Genomic DNA, 17458 nt, shown 5'->3' with positions numbered 1-17458 from the left:
GTTCAGCGTGTTGTACCCTCCAAGAGTTGACCTGACGCTTCTTTTTTTACATGGCGCGTTTCTTATACACATGAGCGTAAAAAAAACTGCGTCGTGTGTACTACAATGCGTTTTCCCATTAAAGCTGAAAGCAAGCATTTTTTATGCATTTTTCAGTGCGTAAAACACAGCAAAAACACGGCAAATACACACCATGTGAACAAGACCTAAGTACATAGGAGTCTGAATTTTATTTGGTGGGGTCTGGTCTGGGGTGTAAATTCAGTTAGGGGCCTTGGGTCTGAATTTTGTGGTCAGGTTGGGATTCTGATTTAATTTAGGGTTCTGGTCTGGGGTGTGAATTAATGTAGGGGTCTGAATGGGGATATAAATTTACTTAGGGTTCTGGTCGGGGGTCTGAATTAATGTAGGTGTCTGATTGGGTTTGTAAATGAATTTAGGGGTCTAAATTAGTTTAGGAATCTGGTTGGGTGTCTGAAATAATTTAAGGATCTGGTCAGGGGTATGAATTAATTTTGTATCTGGTGTCTACGCAGGTGACATTTTTGCAACATTTGAGGAGGAGGTGAAGGAGACTTAATCAAGTCGTGCCGTGGAAGATCGAAGAGTCTGCAGGAGCCAGAAGCATCAGCCCGTACTGCAACTTGGCGAGTGACTCTGCTCTGTAAAAGCAGCTTCAATACAATGCTTTCATTTAAAAACATACTGCCAGTTTTTAGGAGACACTTTCATCAAGCAGTGGTAGGGCATGCCCACACGTGGCGGATTTCCTCCGCAACTGTCCGCATCAATGCCGCACAGAATCTGCGTTGCAGTTTCTGCGGCGGATCTGCCCAAAATGTGCAGTAAATTGATGCGGACTAGCTGCTGCGGACTGCGGTAAAAGTGCTTCCCTTCTCTCTATCAGTGCAGGATAGAGAGAAGGGACAGCACTTTCCCTAGTGAAAGTAAAAGAATTTCATACTTACCGGCCGTTGTCTTGGTGACGCGTCCCTCTTTCGGCATCCAGCCCGACCTCCCTGGATGACGCGGCAGTCCATGTGACCGCTGCAGCCATCACTTAGACTGAAACGTCATCCTGGGAAGCCGGACTGGAGACAGAAGCAGGGAGTTCTCGGTAAGTATGAACTTCTATTCTTTTTACAGGTTGCTGTATATTGGGATCGGTAGTCACTGTCCAGGGTGCAGAAACAGTTACTGCCGATCGCTTAACTCTTTCAGCACCCTGGACAGTGACTATTTACTGACGTCTCCTAGCAACGCTCCCGTAATTACGGGAGCCCCATTGACTTCCTCAGTCTGGCTGTAGACCTAGAAATACATAGGTCCAGCCAGAATGAAGAAATGTCATGTCAAAAAAGCAAGACGCATCCGCAGCACACATAACATGTGCATGACAGCTGCGGACTTCATTGCGGAAATTAGAATCTCCATTGAAGTCAATGGAGAAATTCCGCCATGAGTCCGCAACCAGTCCGCCACAACTCCGCAACATCCATTGCATGCTGCGGACAACAAATTCCGCACCGCAGCCTATGCTCCGCAGCGGAATTTTCCGCTTTGTCTAAACGAACCCTACTAAATAGAAGTGGAAGTCAATGGAGAAACGGCTCCGCTGCGGATTAACGCTGTGGAGTGTCCGCAGCGGAATTCCAGAGCAATTCCGCCACATGTGGCTTTGCCCGTACAGGAAAATTTCTGCATCTTTCAAGAAAACCATAATTTTTATGCAGGACAATGCCCCATCGCATGCATTGAAGTACTCCACTGTATGGCTAGCCAGTAAAGGGTTAAAGATGAAAGAATAATGACATGGCCCCCTTCCTCACCGGACCTAAACCTTATTGAGAACTTGTGGGCCCTTCTTAAATGGCAGATTTATGGTGATAGAGAACAGGACACCCCTCTGATCAGTGTCTGGGGGGCTGTGGTTGCTGCTGCACAAAAAGTTGATCATCTACAGATTAACCCCTTAATGACCAGCCTATTTTAGACCTTAATGACCAGGCTATTTTTTACGTTTTTCCATCGTCGCATTCCAAGAGCTATAACTTTTTTATTTTTGCGTCGACATAGCTGTATAAGGTCTTGTTTTTTGCGGGACAAGTTGTATTTTTTAATAGCACCATTTTGAGGTACATATTGTTTATTGATTAACTTTTATTAACTTTTTTTGGGGGGGGATAGAAAAAAATCGTACATTTCGCCACTCTTTTTTGCGTCCTAAATGTACACCGTTTGCCGTGTGGTATAAATAACACAATAAGTTTATTCAGCGGGTTGTTACGATTGCAACGATACCAAGTTTGTATAGTTTTTGTATGTTTTACTACTTTTATACAGTAAAAACACTTTTTTTTCAAAATTATTTGTTTTTGTGTCTCCATATTTGAAGAGCCGTAAAGTTTTTATTTTTTCGCCGATGCGGTTGTATGAGGGCTTTTTTTTTTGCTGGAAGACTTGTAGTTTTTATTTGTACCATTTTGGAGTAGATGCGAATTTTTGATCACTTTTTAATCACATTTCTTTAAAGTCAGGATTCACAGAAAACAGCAAATTTTCCGTTGTTTTTTATTTCATTTTTTACAGCGTTCACCGTGCGGGTTAAGTAATGTAATAGCTTTATAGTCGGGGTCGTTACGGACGCGGCGATACCAAATATGTCTACATTTTTAACTTTATTTTGTTTTTTTAATAGTAAAGCAGTTTGTAAGGGGAAAAGGTGGGTTTTTCCTTTTTTTTCCACTTTTTTTTTCATTAACTTTATTAAACTTTTTTTTAAACTTTTTTACTAGTCCCACTAGGGGACTTCACTATGCGATCCTCCAATCGCTATTATAATACACTGCAATACTTTTGTATTGCAGTGTATTACTGCCTGTCCGTTTAAAATGGACAGGCATCTGCTAGGTCATGCCTGCGGCATGATCTAGCAGGCATTCATTACAGGCAGATCTGGGGGCCTTTATTAGGCCCCCGGCTGCCATGGGAGACACAGACACTCGGCGATCTTATCGCCGGGTGTCGGTGGGAGAGAGAGGGAGCTCCCTCCCTCTCCCCAAAACCACTCAGATGCTGTGCTCACTATTAAGCACCGCATCTGAGGGGTTAAACGGGTGAGATCGATACTAATATCGATCTCACCCGGCAGAGCAGGGACGCCCCCAGCCCTCGGCTGCCTCTGTTTACTTATTCCGATGCCGCGACGTAAAAAGTCTATGGCATCGGAATAAGGCCCGTTAGTGACCGACGTAAAAAGACTATGGGTCGGTCACTAACGGGTTAAGAAACTGGCAGGGGTAACAGAGAGGTTGGATCCAGCGCTGTAGTTGAAGTAAAATGGAAACTGTTTCCAAGTTTAATAGTCTTAGTTTAAAAGATCCAATGATGTGGAGTCCTGGTGTGCAAAAATAGGGGAATATTGGTCCTGAAGTTGAGCCTACGCGTTTCGGACGACTCTAGCGTCCTTAGTCATGGCTGTATTAACTTTATTAAACTTTTTTTTAAACTTTTTTACTAGTCCCACTAGGGGACATCACTATGCGATCCTCCAATCGCTATTATAATACACTGCAATACTTTTGTATTGCAGTGTATTACTGCCTGTCCAATCAGTGTCATACACTTCTCATTGTTCCAGCCCATTGTTACAGTGTGATTGCGCAGTGAAAGAAGCTGGGCTGGAACAATGAGAAGTGTATGATGCTGATTGGTCACTGATTGGTCAGCGTCATACACTTCTCTGTACAATACCCAGTTGGTGAAAAGTAAAAACACACCCAGTTGTCTATTAAGAAACTAATTAGCATAAATCTAATATTGCTCACAACTTGCTCAAAAATTATCGTTTTTCAAAATAAAAGCCACTGCTGTTATCTACATTGCAGCGCCGATCAGATTATGTAGGTGATAGGGCTCTTATAATCTGGTGACAGAGCCTCTTTAAGTCCTAAATTGTGTAAAGGTCACAATTGTATGTTCTACCACCACATCCTCCAGAGTCAGTATGCCCAGTTCCGCCCATGTAGGAGGATTGGAGAGCCTGCGTATGTGTTGCAGAAGTGGATTATACCATAGAGGCGTCCTGGGAGACCAGGACACCCCGTCGGTGCAAAAAAGCAGGTGAGACCTCTGCCACACCCTCAAGGTAGTGTGCATTGGAATTGTAAGCCGATGACCCTGTGGGGGTGCTTGTCAGAATTAAGAATTGACTAGGGCCTTATAAGATCCCAACAGTGTTGCTTCAAGATCTGTAGATGGGTTAAGATGTCTATGGGTAAACCATCACTAGACATATACCAGTTGACTGGCCCGGTCTGTAGGGAGTTGGAGTGTACCAAGGGCATTTCGAGGGGTTCCAACTGCCCAGATAAAGGATCCGATATCCTTATCTACTTTCAAGTAAAATGGAGGAGGCAACCACACAGGGGAGTTATGAAAGAGGTACAGCAATCTCGGGAGAGATTTTATTTTAAATAGATTAATGCGACCTGTCACCGACTGCACACTAATAGTTGCCCAATAATTATGCACACATAGATATTCTCCTATGAAAGCCAAAACATCACTTTTACTTGATTAAATATTCATGTTTGTGGTTTATTAACATTTTGGATTGACCGATAGCACTGTAGTTGTTCAATAATAAAATTAATCCTCAAAAATACAACTTGCCTAATAATTGTGCCTCAGGATTTAGTATGGGGTGTTCTAAAAACTCCTGCAGGCTTAATATATGTCACGGGCAATGGGTTTGTGGACCCACTAGGCCGCTCCGCCGTAGCGGGTAGGCAGCTGACCAGGTCACAGTCTATGTGAAAGTAGATAGCAGACAGTAATGTTTAGGTACCTGTAATAGTCCGGACGGTGACTGTTGCCTCAGCACGGATGGAGACAGGTGCGGAAAGTGGCGCCAGACGTGGCGGGCAGTATCCGATGAGCCGATGGTACTTGACGTGGCAGATGGCACTTGACGTGGCAGATGGCACTTGACGTGGCAGATGGCACCTGGCGTGGCAGATGGCACTTGGCGTGGCAGATGACACTTGGCGTGGCAGATGGCACTTGATGTGGCAGATGGCACTTGACGTGGCAGATGGCACTTGACGTGGCAGATGACACTTGAACACAGGTAGGCACAGGAACAATGCGGAATACAGGAAGGGTAACAGGGCACGGGTAACAGCAGGAACGGGAGACACTAAGGGACCATTTGCGAGACAGACAGGGAAAGACTAACAACGCTCAGGCAAGGATCAGAAGGGCTGGGGCATTCTTATAGAGCAGGGAATCACGTGGGTTAATGTGCGCGCACTGGCCCTTTAAGAGCGGGCGTGAGCGTGCGCGCGCACCCTACGGGACCCGGACGGAGCGGAAGCGAGCACTGGCATCTCCTAGGAGGGGGACGGAGGCCAGCGCTCACAGATCCATGGCTGCGGGCATCGGGAGGTGAGTGAACCCGACGGCCCGCGGCCATGGGCGCTACAGTATCTCCCCTCTTACGCCCCCTCTTCTTGGGGCCAGAGTGAGAGAGGAACTTTTTAATAAGAGCAGGAGCACTGTGGTTCTCTTCTGGCTCCCAGGACCTCTCCTCAGGACCAAACCCTCTCCAGTCCACTAGATAGAAAGTCCTTCCTCCTACCCTCTTGCGGTCCAGGATCTCCTTTACCTCGAATACATCGGAAGGGCCGCTGGAAGCAACTGTGGAACTAGAGGTATTGCTGTAGCGGTTCAGGACCACTGGTTTCAGGAGGGACACATGGAAGGAGTTAGGGATTCTGAGGGTAGGGGGCAGCCGCAGCTTATAGGAAACAGGGTTAATTTGTTGCAGGATCTCGAAGGGACCAAGGAACCTGGGAGCAAACTTGTATGAAGGCACCCTCAAGCGAATGTTTCGAGAGGACAGCCAGACTTTAGTCCCAGGAAGATACTGAGGCGGCTCTCTTCTTTTGGTATCTGCCTTACGCTTCATGCGTTAGACCGCCTGCAATATAGAGGACCGGGTCTGTTGCCAGATTTGCAGGAAGTCCCCATATGCAGAGTCAGCAGCGGGTACCTGAGATGAAGTCGACACTAGAAGAGGAACTCTGGGATGTTGACTGTACACGATGTGAAACGGAGTGGAGGTGGTGGACTCACTTGTGTGGTTGTTATATGAAAACTCCGCCCATGGTAGAAGCTGTACCCAGTTATCATGCTGTGAAGAAATGAAGTGGCGGAGGTAATTTTCCATGATCTGGTTGATCCTCTCAACTTGCCCATTGGACTGGGGGTGATAGGCAGAGGAAAAGTCCAAACTCACATCCAGGAGTTTACAGAGGGCTCTCCAGAACTTGGAGGTAAACTGAACCCCCCGGTCGGACACAATGTGAAGAGGCAAGCCAAGCAAACGGAAGATGTGCTGAATGAAGAAGCTTGCTAGTCGAGGAGCAGAGGGTAGGCCGGTTAGCGGGATAAAATGTGCCATCTTAGAGAACCGGTCCACCACCACCCAGATGGTGTTGCATCCTGCTGAGAGAGGAAGGTCCGTGACGAAGTCCATAGCGATGTGCTGCCAGGGGGCACTGGGTACAGGCAGGGGTTGAAGCAGGCCGGCAGGCTTGCTGTGAGCCACCTTGTTAGAGGCACACACCGTGCAAGCAGAGACAAAGTCCAGAACATCTTTAGGTAGCGTGGGCCACCAGAAGTGACGAGCGACCAGGTCTTGGGTTTTACGGACACCAGCGTGCCCAGCCAGTTTAGAACTGTGTCCCCAGCGGAGAATTCTTTTTCTGTCAGGCAACCGAACAAAAGTTCTCCCTGGAGGAATATCTCTAAGCTGCAGAGGATTGGCAGTGACAACGCAGGATGAGTCTATGATCGTCTGAAGGGACTCCACCGTGTCTTCCGTTTAGAATGATCTGGACACTCACGTTCTTGTCCGCGGGACGGTAGTGGAGCAGAAATTGGAAACGGGTGAAGAACAGTGACCACCTGGCTTGACGAGGGTTCAGTCTTTGAGCGGACTGAAGGTAAGTGAGATTCTTGTGGTCGGTGAAGATCAGGATGGGGTGAGCAGCGCCCTCCAGAAGATGTCTCCACTCCTCCAGGGCCAACTTGATAGCCAGTAGCTCCCGATCTCCAATGGAATAATTGCGCTCAGCAGAGGAAAATAGTCTTGAGTAGTAGCCACACACTACTGCCTTTCCTTTGGAGCTCCTCTGGAACAGAAGTGCGCCTGCACCAACAGAGGAAGCGTCCACCTCCAGTGAGAACTGCCGAGATATGTCAGGGTGATGGAGGATCGAAGCTGAAGTGAAGGCCTTCTTGAGGCTAATGAATGCGGACTCTGCCTCCGGAGTCCACACCTTGGCGTTCACACCCTTCTTGGTAAGGGTAGAGATGGGGGCCGTCAGAGAAGAAAAGTTCGGAATGAACTGCCGGTAGAAATTGGCGAAACCAAGGAACCGCTGTATGGCCCTTAGGACTTGAGGACGTGGCCATTCCAGGACAGACTTTAACTTCTCAGGGTCCATCTTAAGGCCTTGATCCGAGATGACATAGCCCAGGAAGGGCAGAGACCTCTTTTCAAAGGTGAATTTCTCTAACTTGGCATACAAGCGATTCTCTCTTAGTCGCAGAAGAACTTGACGAACGTGCCTCCGATGGGTCATCAGATCTGGGGAGAAGATTAGAATATCATCGAGATAAACTACAACACATGTATAGAGGAGATCTCGGAAGATGTCATTAACGAACTCCTGAAATACTGCAGGAGCGTTACACAGTCCGAAGGGCATCACTCGGTATTCGTAGTGCCCATCGCGGGTGTTAAATGCCGTCTTCCATTCGTCACCCCGGCGAATTCGGATTAGATTATAGGCCCCTCGCAGATCTAGCTTGGAAAAATTTTTGGCTCCTCGTATGCGATCAAACAGCTCGGAAATGAGTGGCAATGGGTACTTGTTCTTGACCGTGATCTGATTGAGACCACGGTAATCAATGCAGGGTCGGAGAGATCCATCTTTCTTTTTAACGAAGAAGAATCCTGCCCCGGCCGGGGAGGAAGATTTTTCGAATAAAACCCCTCTCCAAGTTCTCCTTGATATAGGCTGACATCGATAAAGTCTCTGGCAAGGAGAGAGGATATACTCGTCCACGGGGAATAGAAGCATTGGGAACCAGTTCAATGGGACAGTCATAATTCCGATGTGGAAGCAAAGTCTCAGCCTCTCGTTTGCAGAAGACATCCGCAAAACTGGCATACTGAGGAGGTAGATTGGAGACTGACTGCGGCAGAGGGGGCACAACAGGACGAACTTGTGACAGGCAATGGCTATGGCATCTGGAACCCCATTGAAGAACTTCTCCAGAACTCCAGTCGAGTGTCGGGGCGTGTAGACGGAGCCATGGCAGACCCAGCAGGATAGGATTGATAGCCTTGGGTAGTACCAGGAAGGAGATCTGTTCTGAGTGAAGAGCTCCGACCCGTAATGTCACCGGCTCAGTGATGAGCATGATTGGATCAGGCAGCGGTAGACCATTCACAGAGGCAACTGCCAGGGGTCTCTCCAGACGGACTGTGGGTAGTTGAAACCGATCCACTAGATCTTGGTGGATAAAATTAGCAGCCGCTCCAGAGTCAAGATAGGCGGAGGAAGGATGTGATGCCTGTCCGGTGACGATGGCCACAGGTATCGATAATTTGGAAGAGGTTTTAACGTTTGGAGACGTTCCACCTAGAGTTGCCTCTCCAACCAACCCTAGGTACTGGAGTTTCCCGGTTTCTGTGGGCATTGACGCACAAAATTACCCTTGAGGCCGCAATACATGCAAAGTCCAGAGGAGCGTCTGCGCTGCTTCTCCTGTTCAGATAACCGGACTCTGTCTACCTGCATGGGTTCCTCAGGTAGCGCACTAGGAGTGAACAATTGTGGTCTCTGGGCAGGGGGTGCTGGTCTGTGGACCCGACTCTCCTGACGAACCTCTTGAGAGCGCTCCCGGATTCTCATATCAACCCGGGTGGCTAACAGGATGAGGGCATCCAAGGTAGAAGGAAGGTCGCGGGCTGCCAGTTCGTCCTTGATGTGAGAGGACAGTCCCTGCCAGAAGGTCGCCACCAGTGCCTCATTGTTCCATGCCAGCTCGGCTGCTAGGGTACGGAAGGAGATTGCATACTCCCCTACTGTGGAGCCTTCTTGCTTGAGGGTCAACAGAGTGGCTGCGGCAGAGGATGTTCGACCCGGCTCCTCGAACACGGCACGAAAGGACTGCAGGAACAAGGCTAGGTCCGCGGATACAGGTCCTTGTTGCTCCAAGATAGGGTTTGCCCATGCGAGGGCCTTGCCAGCGAGGAGGGAGATATGAACGCTACTTTAGCCTCCTCGGAGGGGAAGAGATGAGGCCGTAGCCTAAAGTGCACCGTGCATTGATTAAGAAATCCTCGGCATGCTCTGGGCTCACCGTCATAGCGAGGAGGAAAAGGCAGAGGAACTGAGGATCAGGAACAAACAGGGGGAGCAACAGGCAGTGGCACGGCAACAGCTTCTGGAGGAAGAACCGGGGGTGGAACAGTGAGTAGATCCAGGCGGACCAGAATAGAATTCACCGCCTCAAGGAGTTGATCCTGACGAGTGCGTAGGTCATGCATCTCCGTCTGAATTTTCTGTACTGGGGTCTTGGGCTGGCCAGTGGGTTCCATGGCCTGAGCGTACTGTCACGGGCAATGGGTTTGTGGACCCACTAGGCCGCTCCGCCGTAGCGGGGAGGCAGCTGACCAGGTCACAGTCTATGTGAAAGTAGATAGCAGACAGTAATGTTTAGGTACCTGTAATAGTCCGGACGGTGACTGTTGCCTCAGCACGGATGGAGACAGGTGCGGAAAGTGGCACCAGACGTGGCGGGCAGTATCCGATGAGCCGATGGTACTTGACGTGGCAGATGGCACTTGACGTGGCAGATGACACTTGACGTGGCAGATGGCACTTGACGTGGCAGATGGCATTTGACGTGGCAGATGGCACCTGACATGGCAGATGGCACTTGGCGTGGCAGATGGCACTTGACGTGGCAGATGACACTTGACGTGGCAGATGGCACTTGACGTGGCAGATGGCACTTGACGTGGCAGATGACACTTGAACACGGGTAGGCACAGGAACAATGCGGAATACAGGAACGGTAACAGGGCACGGGTAACAGCAGGAACGGGAGACACTAAGGGACCATTTGCGAGACAGACAGGGAAAGACTAACAACACTCAGGCAAGGATCAGAAGGGTTGGGGCATTCTTATAGAGCAGGGAAACACGTGGGTTAATAATCATTGATTCCATGTGCGCGCGCTGGCCCTTTAAGAGCGTGCGCGAGCGTGCGCGCGCACCCTACGGGACCCGGCCGGACGGAGCGGAAGCTCACAGATCCATGGCTGCGGGCGTCGGGAGGTGAGTGAACCCGACGGCCCGCGGCCATGGGCGCTACAATATATAGGTGTCCCAATACTTTTGTCCATATAGTGTATTTTGTATAAAAATGATGGAGCAGGTCAAGGTAGTTTGGCCTTAAAATATGACATTGCTCCATGTTTTAGCTAAGAAAAACCTTGGTGTTTGACCCCAATAACTGATGCCATCAGATTATCTCATGGTGCAGAGCTCGGGAGCTGATAAGAGCAAATTCAAGGACTTCAGCAACTAAAGGAGCCAAGGTAATTCCTAGATCCTCTGCTATACACACAACTTATAACAAGGAATTAATTTAAGAAATACATAATGGAGCAGTTGGGTTCCTTATTTCCACTCAGCACCCTGTGATGGTACGTGTTTCTGTACAATGTGTTTCTATGTTGTCTGTGTAGAAGATACAAGAGACTGTTGCAGTGATTTCTAAGAATGACTAGTCAGGGTCTAGTGTTTGTCTTAGGGGCAAATTCTACAAATAATTAGTCAGCTGGTGATATTAGAGCCCTTTCCCGATATACTGTGCTGTTCACTAGACCACAATAGCAAACTAGATATAGGGGAATAGAAAAACATAAGAGATAAGAAAAATAGCAAGAAGAAAGGGAGGGAAAGAGAGAAAGGGAAGGGAAACAAAGAGACAGAGAAGGAGAGAGCTCTTGTGAAATAGGTAGTGAGACAGAGAAAAAAACAGAGAGGGGAAGTGTGTGCTAGAGAAAGGAAAAAAAAAAGGAGGGTAACAAAGAAAGAAAGAAAAAGAGAAAGAAATTGGAGAAGAAATATTGAGTAGAAGAGAATAAGGTCATAACCGGATTATGGGCCGTCCTATAGGTATCAGTAAAATGGTGCCCATACCCTGCTGTCTGCTCATATGGTACCTCCATGTGCCACCAATATTATTTTGTGTGAAACTAAGGTGTGGCATGCTGCATCACATGCCGTACAGAGGTGCCATACCATGGCAGAAGGAATGTCTACAGGTCAAATATACAGACCCGTAGGGACTCCATGTGCCACCTTACAGGGTTAGTGCACACAGTAATGTCGTGTGCTTGGACCTTAAAAGAGAAAAGGAGAGAATAAGCTTCACTCACGTAATAGATGTGATTATAATTTATTACAAACTTTTTTTTACTGTAGTGAATAGTGATTAAGATCAGTGACTATTATTATTTTAGACAGAATTTATGCAGACACAATCACATCAGGAATTGAAAATGACTGTTCACACTTCCTAGTATTGAAAGGGCGTTTCTGACTTTTGGAAAATCCCTGTGTAAGCTACATATGGCTATCAATAAAAAAAAGTCACATATTTACCTTGAAATCTTCCACCGTCGCTCTCACACAGCCTTTTTGTACTTTGCCACAGAAATTACATGTCATTCATTGGCAGTAGTGGCGATGTGGTGTCCATATTGACATCACCTCTCTGGCCAGTGATTTACTACCACTATTATGGTAAAGTACAGCATATCGTCACTACGGCCAAGTAGACAAAGAATGGCGTAGGCAGCAAGAAGCCGTCTGTGTGGGAGCTGTGTAGGATTTGAAAGGTGAATAAGTGACTACTTTTTATTTTTTGGAATATACAGCTAATAAAAATCTGAAAACCCCTGTAGTCCCCAAGAACTAATCTATTTTTGTAATTGTGTCATGTCCATAAGGGTTCTCTATGGACATAATACACTTGACACTTTGTTCTGCTCCATATAGACATTTTCCTCATCCAGAGAAGCTTTATGGGGATAATAATAATGTTATAATGAGATGTTTCGAAGAGTTCCACTATATTGTAGGAAATTTGCAGCAAACAAGACTTTAGTGCAGAGACCAAACAAATCATATTTCTTTTTTCGTTTTCTAACCTACACAGGAAAAATAAAAGCTGGAATTGGATTAGCTGCCGAGAACAACTGCTTCACCTTTTGTCTGCACTAATATATTGTCTTATATAATCAAATACACGGCTTACCCAGTAATTATAATACAACCAGTAAAAATCAGTGTTCCTCAATGTGTTCGCTTAGGTAGAATTTGTAAAAGATTTACGATTTAAATTTTAAATTAAAATTAAAAAATGAAAAAAAATAGTACATACCGTATATATCGGCGTACAAGACGACTTTTTACACCCTTAAAAAAATGTCAAAAGTGTGGGGTCGTCTTATATGCCGGATATTGTCTACATTAGGGATGCACGTTGCAGCCGCACAGCTCAGTATAGTAACACATGAATGTATGGGAGCGCGAGCGCGGCTGTGTAATTCAGCCACAGCCCCGCTCCTGAGTCATGATAAGTTCGCGGGGTCAGGATGATGCAATGCGGCCAGCGCTGCACTAATGAGCGGCGGCACTGGAGACAGAACATGGCGGGCGCGCTACAAAACACCCCCATGTTCTGTCTTCAGTGCCTGAACTGCCGCTAATTAGTGCAGCGCCGGCTGCATCACCTCATGCTGACCGCGCGCGCACTTCCTGTCAGGAGCGGGGCAATGGCTGTATTACACAGCCGCAGCCCCGCTCTATAACGGCGGAGATCAGAGAAACCGCTCATCTCCGCCGTTATTCCCCTGAATGCTGCGATCACAGCTGACTGCAGCATTCAGGGGAAAGTGAGAAGGGGGGATGCCCCTGGATCGCGTCACAGGGAATTCCTGTGACGCGATCGAGGGCCATACCATATATGGGCAGACAGCCCAGGGTCTATTGACGGACCCCAGGGCTGTCTTACCATATTTCATGTTGTTAGGACATACCGAAGTATGTCCTAACAACTGCCTGTGTATTATCCGTCCACAGGTTAATGTACTGGCACACATCTGATATATGTCAGTACATTAAAGTTTAAAAATAAAGTAAAAACAAAGTATTGTTAAATTTAAAAAAAAATACACCTTCACCTTTTTTACAATAAACATTAAAATAAGTCTCAATACATAAAATACACACATTCAGTAATGGCGCGGACAACAATGTTTTTGCATCATTTATGATGTGTACGCTGTAAAAAAATGAAATAAACACGGCCTTCATTCACTTATTAATGTGAGGCGCGAGGTGCGATGAATTTACCCTCCATGTTCCTCACATTAATAGTAATTAACCCCATCATGTACCTCGCACATTAACCCAATATGACTGAGAAACATGATGGGATTAATTACTATTAATGTGAGGCGCGTTCAAAATTCATCACACGTCGCGCCTCACATCAGAAAACTGAAGAATTTTTTTTTATTACTGTTGGCAAAAGTATCGAAATTGGTATCGAAATCGCAATACTAAACGAAGTATCGGTATCGAAGTCCAAATTCTGGTATCGTGACATCCCTAGTCTACATATTGTCTACACACAGGTTGTGTGTTACCTTGTGAGCCTGCAGTCCGGTACACAGGCTCCCGGGATGCACGGAATCCGCCACGGATCTGAGGGAAGCCGGTATTAGCCGCCAGGGAACATCTCTGTAAGATCCTCTGGCCCGCCCTTTCCTCTCATTCCCTGCCTCTCAGATCTCGCGCGATGAAGCAGCCTATCTGCGCATGCGCGAGTTCAAAGAGACAGAGAGTCCTGGGTCCTGCCGCCGATGGCCATAGTGAAGCGCTCCTGCACGAAATGGTGAGTATATCTTAAATTCTATATTTTAAGGGTAAAAGTTGGGGGTCGTCTTATACGCCCAGTCGTCTTATACGCCGACATATACGGTAATTATGGTGCGAGAATCGAACTCATTACATATATACAGCACTAGAACCAAGCTCAGTACATATATACAACAGCAGAACCAAGCTCAGCACATAAATAAAGTACCAGAACGAAGCTCGGTGTAATGTCCGCGGCCGCAGACCGCAGACTCCTCTCATCCTGCTGACACCTTCCTTCCCGGAGATGCCAGCACATGCGGCCGTCCTGGCCTGCAGTGACCACTAGAATGCACGCGCGAGCTCAGTCCCGGCCTTAAAGGGCCAGCGCGCACACATGTTTAGAATTGTCTAATCACCCTGGACTATAAGCACACATTGCCTTAGCGTTGTTGTGTTTACCCATGTTAGTCTTATAAATGGTCCCTTAGTGTTTTCCAGTTCCCAGTGTTCCCGTTCCTGTTACCTGTATCCTTCATCCCGTGATACCTTGTTCCTGTACCTTAGAGAGTTGGAGTCGTGTTGTGCCACAGATCATGTCTGTTGTGTTACACCACGCCTGGTGTCTGCTGCCAAGGTCCCATCTGAGCCTAACCATCGCTACTGTCTGAACTACCACAGGTACCCTTACTCGGTACCCTTACTCGTACTATAGACTTTTCTTGGTACACTGTGTGGCCATCTGCTATCCCGCTATGGTGGTACGGCCCAGTACGTCCACATACCCATGGATCGTGACACTCAGTACATAAATACAGCACAAGAAGCAAGCTTACTATATAAATACAGCACAGGAATCAAGCTCAGTCCCTAAATACAGCACCAAAACCAAGCTCTGTATATAAATACAGCAACACAACCAAGCTCAGTACATATATACAGCACCAGAACAAAGCTCGGTACATGTACACAGCACCAGAACCAAACTCAGTACATATGTACAGCCCCAAAACAAAGCTCAGTACATATATGCAGCACCAGAGCAAAGTTCAGTACATATATACAGCACCAGTACAAAGTGGAGTAAATACATATAGCACCAGTACCAAGCTCAGTACAAAAATACAGAACCAAGCTCAGTAGATAACTACAGCATAAGAACCAAGCTCAGTACCTAAATACAGCACCAGAACCAAGCCCAGTACACAGTAGCGTCACTAGCGGGGGCAGAGGTGGTGGTGGCCCCCGGGCCCACTGAGATGGTGGAGCCCAGGCCCGATCACCCAGCGGTGGTATGTTCCGGATTCAACTGTATCCGCATCCTCAGGATGAAGGTACAGTTTAATTCAATGCTGGAGCTCCTTGCATCAGCATTCAATGTGTAATTCCAGCTCCAGCTGTGAGTGGCTCGACGCAGATAGGCATGATTCAGTGACTTCATCGCGCCTATCAGCGCAGAGCCACACACTGCATAGAGCGAAGGAGCAGAGGGATCTCCGCCATTCGTCGTGGGAACGGGGATAGGTAAATATTTATTTCATTATTTTTTATTAGGCACTATACAGTGCGGTGGCACCTAAGGGAGCATTATACTGGGTATGGGGGCCACAATAGGGATTTTTACTCTATTTGGGCAACTTTGGGAGCATTATACTGTATGGGGCAGCTATTGGGGCATTATACTGTATGAGGGCAGCTATGAGGCATTATACTGTAGGTAGGCAGCTATGGGGCATTATACTGTGTGGGGGTGGCTATTGGGGCATTATACTGTGTGGGATTCACTATGAGGGCATTATACTGTATGTAAGCATCTATGGGCATTATACTGTGTAGGGGCAGCTATGGGGACATTATACTGTATGTGGGCAGCTATGAGCGTTATAGTGTATGTGGGCAGCTATGGGGCATTATACTGTGTGAGAGGCACTATATGGGCATTATACTGTGTGGGGACAGCTATGGGGGCATTATACAGTGTGGGACAGCTATAGGGGCATTATACTGTGTGGGGACAGCTGTAGGGGCAATTATACTTTTTGGGGCCAGCTATAGGGGCATTATACAGTGTGGGGCAGCTATAAGGGTATTGTACTGTGTGGGGGCCACTAAGGGGTCATTATACTATGTGGGGGCAACCATCAAAGCATTATTCTGTGTGTGGGCAACCATAGGGGCATAATCCTGTGGGGGGCAGCTATAGGGGCATTATACTGTGTGGAGCACACTAAGGGGTCATTTAATGTGTGGGGGCCACCAAGGGGTCATTATACTGTCTAGGGGCCACTAAGTGGTCATTATGCTATGTGGGGAGCACTAAGGGATCATTATACTATGTGGGGGCAGTTATGGAAGCATTATTCTGTGTGGGGGCAAGCATAGGGGCATTATCCTGTGTAAGGGGCATCTATAGGGGCATTATACTGTGTGAAGCACACTAAGGGGTCATTATACTGTGTGGGGGCCCACTGGGTTAGGGTCCACTCAGATGTGTTTCGCCTCCCCCTGTGCTATACTAGTAGCTACGCCTCTGTCAGTACATAAATAAAGCACCAGAACATAACTCAGTACATATATATAATACCAGGACCAAGCTCAGTACATATATACAGAACCAAGCTAAGTGCATATATACAGTACCATTACCTAGCTCGGTACATAAATACAGCACCAGAACAAAGCTCAGTACATCAATGCAGCACCAGAACCTGAGCTCAGTACATAAATACAGAACTAGAATAAAGCTCAGTACATAAATACAGCACCAGAACCTGAGCTCAGTACATAAATACAGAACCAGAACAAAGCTCAGTATATATATATACAGCGCCAGAACCAAGTTCAGTACATATATACAGAACAAGAACCAAGATCAGTACATAAATACAGTACCAGAACCGAGCTCAGTACATAACCGCAGAACCAAAATCAAGCTCAGTAGATAACTACAGCACAACAACCAAGCTCATACAGTGCAAGAACAAAGCTCAGTACATATATACAGAACGAGAACCAAGATCAGTACATAAATACTGTACCAGAACCGAGCTTAGTAAATTACCACAGACCCAAAATCAAGCCCAGTAGATAGCTACAGCACAACAACCAAGCTCAGTACATAAATTCCCTGTACAAGAACGAAGCTCAGTAACTAAATACAACAACAGAACCAAGCTCAGTACATAAATACAGCAACAGAACTAAGCTCAGCACATACAGACAGCACCAGAACAAAGCTCAGTGCATAAATACACTGACAGAAGCAAAGGCAGTACAAATATAGAATACAAGCACAAATAAAGCTCAGCTCAGAGATCATTTGCAAATTCAAGTTAGACCGTGCCATATAAGTTTATAACATGTGAAACTACAGCTCCCAGTATGGCCTAAATAAGGGTAAGGGTATACTGAGAGTTGCTGTTGCACAAAAAAGAATGGTA

The 17458-nt window shown here is 46.9% G+C and overlaps 1 long non-coding RNA gene across 9 annotated transcripts in view; it reads left to right on the top strand.

The window, feature by feature from the left end:
• The window catches only part of LOC142749986 (uncharacterized), a 239287-nt gene extending 238639 nt beyond the window's left edge, over positions 1 to 648 (top strand). For all 9 annotated transcript variants that reach the window (XR_012882539.1, XR_012882543.1, XR_012882544.1 and 6 more), the window contains one exon: positions 537 to 648. This is a non-coding gene — a long non-coding RNA (uncharacterized LOC142749986). The remainder of the gene's footprint in view (positions 1 to 536) is intronic.
• Positions 649 to 17458: the final 16810 nt, after the last annotated feature.

This window comes from Rhinoderma darwinii, chromosome 3, assembly GCF_050947455.1.
Source record: "Rhinoderma darwinii isolate aRhiDar2 chromosome 3, aRhiDar2.hap1, whole genome shotgun sequence".
NCBI lineage: Eukaryota > Metazoa > Chordata > Amphibia > Anura > Rhinodermatidae > Rhinoderma > Rhinoderma darwinii.
The sequence above is the reverse complement of the archived record's forward strand: the minus strand, read 5'-3'. Positions and strand labels throughout refer to the sequence as shown.